We start from the raw sequence: 10404 nt of genomic DNA on the forward strand, positions 1-10404 counted from the left end.
AATGACCATATGAAAAAATGCTCAACATTATTAGTCATTAAGCCAATGCAAATTAAAACACAAGATTCCACCACACACTTGTTAGTGACTGAAAATCAAAATACTGATCATAATAAGTATTGATGACACAGAATTCTCATACATTACTGCTGGGAATGCAAAATGCTACAACTCCTTTGGAAAACAGTTTGGCAGTTGCTTAAAAGGCTGAACATGCATCTGTCATATTATCAGCCATTTCACTTCTAGATACAAACCCAAGAAAAGTGGAAGCAGATATCCTTCCAAAGATCAGTACACAAATGTTCATGGCAGCTTTATCTGTGAAACAGCTCCAAGTCCATGAAAAGGTGCATGGATACACAGATGGTAGTACATCCACACAGTGAGGTACTACTCAGCAATAAAAAGGAAGGGACTATTCCATGGTTGGTCAAGTCCATGGGTTCAGAGGAACTGAGGACAGGGATGGCTGACTATGAGTTATACTTGGATTAACCTCCACCTTGTTCAAGGGTCAACTGTAACCATACAGAAACTTCTTTGTGAATGTTCACAGCACCATTATTTGTAATAGCCCCAAATGTTAAAATAACCTATTGTCTGTCAACTGATGAATGGGTAAAAAGTGATGGAATTTATTTAGCCATTAGAAGGAAGTAGTGATACATGCTACAACCTGTCAACCTCAAGACATTATGTGAAAGAGCCAAGCACAAAGACCACATACTACATCCACATTATGACATTCACATTGGCAGCCTACAGAGACAGAAAGTAGACTACTGGTTGCCCAGGGTTGTATAGAGAGGGTGGAAAAAAGGGAGTGACTAGTAATGGGTACAAGGTTTCTTTGAGGGTTGAAGAAAACGTTCTAAAATTAGGTTATGGTGATGGTAGCAGGCCTCCCTTGTTGTTGCTGTTGTTCAGTTACTCAGTCACGTCTGACTCTTTACAACCCCAAGGACTGCGCGCACCAGACTTCCCTGTCTTTCGCCATCTCCCAGAGCTTGCTCAAACTCATTTCAGTTGAATCAGAGATGCCATCCAACCATCGCGTCCTCTGTTATCCGCTTCTTCTCCTGCCTCCTTCGATCTTTCCCAGCGTCAGGGTCTTTTCCAATGAGTAGGCTCTTCACCGGAGAAGGCAATGGCACCCCACTCCAGTACTCTTCTGCCTGGAAAATCCCATGGATGGAGGAGCCTGGTGGGCTGCAGTCCATGGGGTCTCTAAGAGTCAGACTCTACTGAGTAACTTCACTTTCACTTTTCACTTACATGCATTGGAGAAGGAAATGGCAACCCACTCCAGTGTTCTTGCCTGGAGAATCCCAGGGACGGGGGAGCCTGGTGGGCTGCTGTCTGTGGGGTCACGCAGAGTCGGACACGACTGAAGTGACTTAGCAGTAGCAGCAGCAGGCTCTTCGCATCAGGTGGCCAAAGTATTGGAGCTTCAGCTTCAGCATCAGTCCTTCCAATGAATATTTGGATTGACTTCCCTTTAGGATTGACTGATTTGATCTCCGTGCTGTCCAAGGGACTCTCAAGAGTATTCTCAAACACCACAGTTCAAAAGCATCAATTCTTTGGCATTCAGCCTTCCCTATGGTCCAACCCTCACATCCATACATGACTACTGGAAAAATCATAGCTTTGACTAGATGGACCTTTGTCAGCAAAGTAATGTCTACTTTTTAATATGCTGTCTAGGTTTGTCATAACTTTTCTTCCAAGGAGCAAGCATCTTTTAATTTCATGGCTGCAGTTACCGTCTGCAGTGATTTTGGATCCCAAGAAAATAAAGTCTGTCACTATTTCCATTGTTTCCCCATCTATTTGCTATGAAGTGATGGGACCAGATGCCATGATCTTAATTTTTTGAATGTTGAGTTATAAACCAGCTTTTTAACTCCCTTAGTACAATTAATAGCCATCTAATTGTATATCTTCAAAGGGTACACTTTATTATATGTAAATTGTAGCTCTATTAAAGCTATTTTTAAAAATAAAGCTGTTTTTAAAAAATAAGGAAGAGACTTCTAATGCATACAGAAACATGGATATATCTCAAAATAATTATGCTGCATGAGAGAAGGTGAACAGGAGAACTTACTCTACCAACATTCCACTTACAAGATAGTCTAAAGAAAGCAGGTCAGTGATTGACTGAAGAGAGGGCATGGGAAAGGATTGCCAAGGGGCATGAGGAAGATTCTGGAAGGGATTGCCATGTTCATTACCTTGATTGTGGTGATGAGGTCACAGTTTCATGATGGCTTCACATAGAAAAGCATCAAATTACGTGATTTACACAAGTTCCATGTCTGGTGTGTCCCTTAAAACTTAATGTGTAAAAGTGTTTAATGAAGAAGTGGTGAAGGACGAGGGGTGGGAGGAGGAGGCTGGGAAGGAGATGTACTAATAGTTGACTTTAAAAAATGCACAACCTAAAAGTTGAGAATTATGTTTTATTTGGCAGACAAAACTGAGGACTTCGGCCAGTAGACAGCTTCTTAGATTTTTCAGAGGGACTGCTCCAAAGAGCCGAGAGGAGCCAGGATATACAAGAGTTCTGCAACAAGCATCAAAAGATTACTGTTAATTTAAAGAAAGCTAGGGCTTCCCTGGTGGTCCAGTGGTTGAGAATCTCCCTGCCAATGCAGGGGACACAAGCTCGATCCCTGGTCCAGAAAGACTCCGTATGTCACCGGGCAACTAAGTCAGCGCACCACGACGACTGAGGCCTGAATGCTCTGGGGCCCGTGCTGTCTAACAACAGAAGTCACCACAATGAGAAGCCTGAGCACCGCAACTAGAGAAAGCCCACGCACAGCACCAAAGACCCAGCACAACCGAAAGCTAAAAAAATAAATTACTTTTTAAAATTAAAACAAAAGTCAAACCAGACATCTCAAGTTAATGAGTTTAGCTCTTTTCTGGGTATGAGAAGATCCAAGAGCCTGGGCTCATTGAAATCATTCCTTCAATATGAACCTTACTTATCTAGGGCCAGTATCCTGTATTTCCCACTGTGAGACCCCTCAGGGCGCACCACTGGCTGGATGGCTGAAGCATCCTTGGTGGATCTGGCAGGCAACTTTTTTCCCTTGTATTCTTCTAACTAATCTTTAATTCTTCGGTTTAAAAATCAATGTGATTTTTTAAAATTGTATTGACATTTAGTTGATTTACAATGTTGGGTTTAATTTCTGTTGAACAGCAAAGGGACTCAGTTATACATACTCATTTTCCATTATAGTATATAACTCAGATACTGAATATTGTTCTCTGCTCTATATGGTAGGAACTTGTCGTTTATCCAGCCTATGTATGCTAGTTCAGGCACTATTTTTCCTGCACATAATAAAGAAGCTTGCCTTGAGGGAGGGAAAGATAGGAGTAGTGCTGTTGGGTCACCAAGAAAATGAACTGCAGGGCTTGTGAAGCCACATCGCCGAGGGTTTCTTTTTCTTAACTAATTTTTATTAGAGTATAGTTGATTTACAATGTTATGTTATTTTCCACTATACAGCAAAGTGAATCAGTTGTGCGTGTATATATATATATCCACCTTTTAAATTCTTTTCCTATAGAGGCCATTACAAAGCATTGAGTAGAGTTCCCTGTGCTATACTGCTGCTGCTGCTGCTAAGTCACTTCAGTCGTGTCCGACTCTGTGCGACCCCAGAGACGGCAGCCCACCAGACTTCCCCGTCCCTGGGATTCTCCAGGCAAGAACACTGGAGTGGGTTGCCATTTCCTTCTCCAATGCATGAAAGTGAAAAGTGAAAGTGAAGTCGCTCAGTCATGTCCAACTCTAGCGACCCCATGGACTGCAGCCCACCAGGCTCCTCCGTCCATGGGATTTTCCAGGCAAAAGTACTGGAGTGGAATGCCATTGCCTTCTCCCCTGTGCTATACAGTAGGTCCTTATTAGTTATCTATTTTATTTATAGTAGTGTGTAAATGGGGTTGTCTTTTGATCAGCCAAAAAGAATCCGATGTAAAAAGTTTGGGGCAACCTAGTCAGAAAGAACAGATGTGCTTGTCTAGAAAGGACACAGGACCCCCAGGAGGGCTGAGAGCTCTGACCGAACAAAGAAAATGGGTTGAGGTCGCGATGGAATGCGCGCCTTCGCAGTGACTGGTTGAGGCGCGGGCCTCGCAACTAATCCCACTGAAGTTGTCCCGGGAGAATGACCAGGGCAGAAGCAAAGACATGCTTGCTTTTAAGTGCACTCTTAGCTTCTCCATTCCAGGGAGATTATCCCACCCTCTGCTCCTGGCCTCAACGCTTTTAAGTTCCTATGTGGCATCTGACTAGGATCACACATCTCCCGGGAAAGTATAAACAAAGTTAAATGTGAATTCCTTTGGGCTGAGATAATTAATGCTGGTCCAGATAACTCTGCTCCTTGCTGGACCGAAGCCTTGCCTGCTTAGACCTGTCCTCGATTCCAGACTCTTCCAGCGGCCCTTTCCCACCACAGCACAAAGATGCACTGATATGATGTAGGGAAAGTCAAGTTTGCACGGTATCACTAACCACAGATATTAGGAAAACAAATGACTTGAACCCTCATTTATATTTGTTTTACTATCATTCCTTTTATTTTCTTAATAAGCTTCTTTTTAAGGAGAGACTATTCCCAATTGCTAGATAAACCCACAGTTAGAAAAGACAACTTTGGCACCTTTCTTCTCTCCAGGCACCTACTGCCACCGTGGAAACCACTGGGAAGGACGGGGACAGAAAAGAAATACTGGTGCTCAGAGCATCTACAGCATCAGGAGTGGAGGAATGAAATCAGCTGTGGAAACCCGGCAGTATTTTAGGGGGGTGGTTAGAGAAAGATTCCCAAAGACTAGCCTATCTGTTAGGTGAGCACCTTGACTCAATGTTCTCCTATGCTAACAGGAAACTTTCCTTTTGATGTGCTCAGCTGCTTCAGTGCAAAGATTAATTTGAACTAACAAGCATCTTTTTTTTTTTAACAATGGCAATAGTTCTGTACTGGTTAGAGGTCTATTAGCCATTGATATACATGAGCAGGACTGAGTTCAGTTCAAAGCTTCCCATGAAGCCCTTGAGGATGTCAGCTATTCTGAATAAACCAGATCCTGGAGAAAGAAAGTCAAGGCAGTTTGGAAAAGGGAATGTCTGAGGGATATGGGAGGGGAAGTGCTTGGAGCAACCAGAGAACTTGTAACAGGAGACAGAGGAGGGGGAAAGAGAGCAGAAAAGGAATGTGAATCTCAGCCGCAATAAAATGCTAAGTAAAAGAGGATGGTCCACCCATTACATGGAAATTTCAGTCATTTAAAATGTGATCATTATCCAGTGTTCTGTGACAACCTAGAGGAGAAGGTTGGAGTAGGAGGGTGGTGAAGATACGGGGTAGGTTCCAAGGGAGGAACATATGTATACCTACAGCTGATTTACATTGATGCGTGGCAGAAATCAGCACAATATTTTAAAGCAGTTATCCTCCAATTAAAATAAAGTTTTAAAAAATAAATAAAATGAAAGAAAAAATAAAAAGTGATCATTAAACTTTATTGCAACAAGAAAAATACTGTCACAATTTACAGTGAAGAAAGCAAGAGACATAAAAAAGAAACGTCAGAGTCTGACAAACTTCGGTGGTGATTGGTTTAGTCGCTAAGTCACGTCCGACTCTTGCGATCCCATGGACTGTAGCCTGCCAGGCTCCTCTTTCCATGGGATTCTCCAGGCAAGAATACTGGAGTGGGTTGCCATTTCCTCCTCTAGGGGATCTTCCTGACCCAGGAATCAAAGCCGGGTCTCCTGCATTGCAGGGAGATTATTTACCAACTGAGTTGCAGTCAGCTCCTATTCGAACTTCCTAACAAACTTTATCTAGTTCAATACTTGAACTAGGGTTGACCTTGAAAGAGCTGGTCTTCTTTTCCCCCTCCTTCCGGCATCCTGACTCAGAACCCAAGTGCGTTCCATTACTATCTTGTTTCAGCTCGATGGGGCCTGTGGTCTAGCAACACTAGGAATACAGCTATAGTTTCTAGCACTGTTTCTATGGAGGAAAGCTTGAACATTCTCAACATTCAATTTAAAAATGAATGTTTATTCATAAATTACAGACTGCCTAGAAGTATAAACTTTATGCTCATACTCATGCTCATTCACATTTGACTCTTTGCAACCCCATGGACTGTATAGCCAACCAGACTGCTCTGTCCATGGGATTTTCCAGACAAGAAAACTGGAGTGGGTTGCCATGTCCTCCACCAGGGGATCTTCCCGACCCAAGAATCAAACCCAAGTGGCCTGCATCTCCTGCATTGGCAGGTGGAGTCTTTACCACTGAGTCACCAAGGAAGCGCTTATAACCCTGGTTGTTGTTGTTTAGTCCCTAAGTTCTGTCCGACTCTTGCAACCCCGTGGACTGTAGCTTGCCAGGCTCCTCTGCCCATGGGATTCTCCAAGCAAGAATATTGAAGTGGATTGCCATTTCCTTCTGCATTATAACCCTTATAGCATTGTGCAATATAGCACAATTTACATTGTTCTTTTAACAACGACTCTCTTCTCTTAGACAAGGCAGATCTGACCAGACTGTGTGCTCTGTCTCACCCCCGCACCTACTGTTGGAGGTGGGGAGGGGGCCTCAGTCCCGACCCCTCCAGGACCCCCTCATTTCTCTCCAGCAGCTACGGCACTTGCATTCAGCCTCTGCATGACCTGACCTGCCCTGCAAACCTGACAACATTTCTAAGAAACTTGCCTTGAGGGGGAAAAAAAAAACATTGAAACAGTTTGCACAGCAAGTTGGAAATTGCTCTGCTCATGCCTAAAATCATTCTAAGCCATTGACATTGACATTGAGATTCTAGGTCGTTGCTTAAACAATTTATTTTCTCACAATTCTGGAGCCTGAAAGTCTAAGATCAAGGTGTTGGCAGGTTTGGTGATGCCTCTCCTTGGCTTGTGGATGACTACTCTCTGTCTCTGTCCTTACATGGTCTTTTCTCTGTATGCAAGCATCCCTGACTAAGGACACTAGTCATATTGAATTAGGGTCCACCCAAATGACCTCAGAGTGTCCCAGGAAAACCTCTATGACTTGGAAGATTTTTGAGTATGTGAGGCAAAGGAGAATCTTTTATTAGCTTTTCAATTTCTTTAATATTTGTTGATCTACTCAAAATATTTATTTCTTATAGTCCCAATTATGACATTTAAAAAAATTTTCTCAGGTTTTACCCAAATTTCAAATTGATTTTTCTTAGCATCTATTAGCATACCTTTCTTTTGTGTTTTTTTTTTAAATATTTATTTATGTATTTGGCTGTGCTGGGCCTTAGGTGCGCATGGTGGCTCTTCAGCTGTGCTGAAGTTCACTGACCAGGGATCGAACCTGGGCCGCCTGCACTGGGAGTGCTGAGTCTTAGCCACTGGACCACCAGTCCCTTCTTCTATTTATAGATTTCATCCAAATGGAATTAATCTTTGCAAATGATGTGAGATAGGGATCTAATCTTATGTTTCTCCTTTAGTTGAGTCTACTTTCCCAGGCATCATGTATCCTGGGAACCATCCATTCCCTGACCAATGATTAATGGAGCGCCTTTATTATATATAAATTTCCACATTTACATAAAAAAGAATTTTCTTTCTGTCTTTGTCCTTTCCCAATTCAAATGTTTACAAAACACAGAAAACTTTTTACTGTATATATTTAATAATCACAACAACCCTAAAGGTATTATCTGTTTGTCTCTGAAGAGTAAATAGAGGTTCAGAAAGATTGTGTTTAGCCTAGAGCTCACATAATCCTGAGTGGCATGCCCGTATTGCTGACTCCAGATTGATTGGTCTTTCCCCAATTCCCCTACTGCCTGTTTAAACAGCTGATTTCTCGTACCTAATTTTATTCATTATATAGATACCTACTGAACGCCTTAAATGTTCTAGACACTATTCTAGGATCTAGGATGGCAACAGTAAACTAGCCAGATAAAAATCTCAGCCCTCCTAGAACTAACATGGCCAAGGGCCCAGGGTAACTCTGAAAACAGAGGCGGAAACTAAGAAAACCACATTTGGTAACAAGGGCTATTCTAGTACCTGCTTGACATCCATCTTTCCCAGGAGTTCGGGGCTTCCATTTGTAGAGTCAAAGAAAGCCCCGTGAAAGTTCCCTGACTCCAATTTGTAGAGGGGCGGCACTGAGCCCCTTAGTCAGACAAGGCACAAGGGAGACACCCAGGCTACACCTCTACCTTTGGGCAATTTCAAAAAGTTCCTTTTGTTAGTCAGAAGGAAGGTTTCAGCCCTTTCTTCTGTTCCCTGAACGAGGCTAAGAACATATTTCTTACTCTCTGAGCTAACCCTTCCCCTGCATCCACGATTAAGGACTAGCATTTCAGAATGTCTTGGGGGGAAATGAAGAGCAGACACCTCCCACCATCACGAAGACCCCTTGCAGGGAGGAGGCTTCTCATTTTAAATGTTTTAACATTTAAGACTAGAAATAAAGTCAAATGTATGTACTCCATCAACTTCATAGTGATAAATTAGGTCTAGTTGACTAAAAATTGACTACAAGATGGAATAATTTAAAGGATGACTTAAAGGGAATAAAAATGAATTCCCAACGAACAGTTGGCAATATCCATTTCCATTTTTTAAATAGTAATTGCATTTTCAGCTAGGCACCCTGAATCAAAACATTATTCTCCTGGGACTTCTCTGGTGGTCCAGTGACTAAGATTCCGTGCTCCTAACGCAGGGGAGTCAGGTTCGACCCTTGGTCAGGGAACTAGATCCGACATGCTGCAACATAGAGTTCTCCTACCACAACTGAAAAAGCTTCACAGCACAATGAAGCCTGAAAATCCCACGTGCAGCAACTAGTGCCTGGCACAGCCAGGTATATAAATCTTTAGAAAAGAAGAGGACAGTATTTCCTAGCTTCTGGTGTGATCATCTGACTGTTTTCTGGCCAAAGAATGTGGGCAACTCCTCAATGATGCTACTAAAAGGGAATATGTCTTCCCTTTCTGACTTCCCAGGGATTAGAAGTGGACCTAACGGGGGGCACTTTGGACTGTGTGGTGGGGAGAACATCCTATGAATGTCACAGCAAAAACTAAGAGCCTGGCTTTAGGGAACACAACCTCAGTACCACCTGGGGACTTTAACATAATATAGGATTCATCTTCTATCTGGTTTAAGTCACTGTTCGCTAGATCTCCTGAGACCAAACCTGTGTCCTCACCAACATTCCCCAAGGTCTGCCCCATTCTTCCAAACATCCACCTTCAGGACTTTCTGTCTGTGCATCTGTGCGTGCGTGCTCAGTCATTTCTGACTCTTTGTGACCCCACGGACTGTAGCCCTCCAGGCTCCTCTGTCCATGGAATTTTCCAGGCAAGAACACTTGAGTGGGTTGCCATTTTTTCCTCCAGGGGACCTTCCCAGCCCAGGGAACAAACCTGCCTCTCTTGTGTCTTCTGCATTGCTAGGTGGATTCTTTACCACTGAACCACCTGGACTTTCTACTGCGATTCATGTAACTTCTCTTCTTGTTCCTTAGTGAAAGGAGTTGCTGTCCACTTCTTACCAACAATTATATTCAAACAGAGAACATATCTTACATTAAAGTAACTTTTTTGTTAAACTCTAGGCTTAAGCAGCCATAATTCTTTCAAATTTTAAGACCTGAGATGCTAGACCACGAAGAATTTTGTAGATTTTTATTATTTTACTATTAAAATTTTTAATCTTGAAAATGGTTAATCATAAAGTAAAAACTAACCATACATTTGTTTTTATACATTATATACACTTGAGAAATAAATAGCATTCTAAGCATTTAAAAAAGCATCATTATATACAAATAAGGCTTCTAGCCAAATGTATAAATACAGGACCCACTGAGGATTCCATTCTCAAGGCTTCCATTACAAATGCAGGAGCAGAAAGTGATCAGGATGCACAGTCATAACACAAACTTTACTTTGTCTAGAAAGCAGTCACAGAAGCGACAGGAAAGCACACAACTGGATTGAGAAAATACTTTGAACTGAGGTCTTTGACTGGTTATGTCTTCAGAAGTTCAGCATTGAACAATGATACAACCTTGGCACAAGACAAATGAAAACAATGTCCTTTAAAACCTAGTGTTCATCCCTCAGTCATGTCCAGCTCTTTGTGATTCCATGGACTGTAGCCCTACAGACTCTTCTGTCCATGGAATTCTCCAGGCAAGAATACTGGAATGGGTAGCTATTCCCTTCTCCAGAGATCTTCCTGACCCTGGTGGCTAAGACAGCAACGAATCCACCTGCAATGCAGAAGATCCAGGTTCAGTCCCTGGGTTGGGAAGATCCCCTGGAGAAGGGCATGGCAACTCACTCCAG

The sequence above is a fragment of the Bubalus bubalis genome, chromosome 22 (assembly GCF_019923935.1).
Source record: "Bubalus bubalis isolate 160015118507 breed Murrah chromosome 22, NDDB_SH_1, whole genome shotgun sequence".
Taxonomy (NCBI): Eukaryota; Metazoa; Chordata; class Mammalia; order Artiodactyla; family Bovidae; genus Bubalus; species Bubalus bubalis.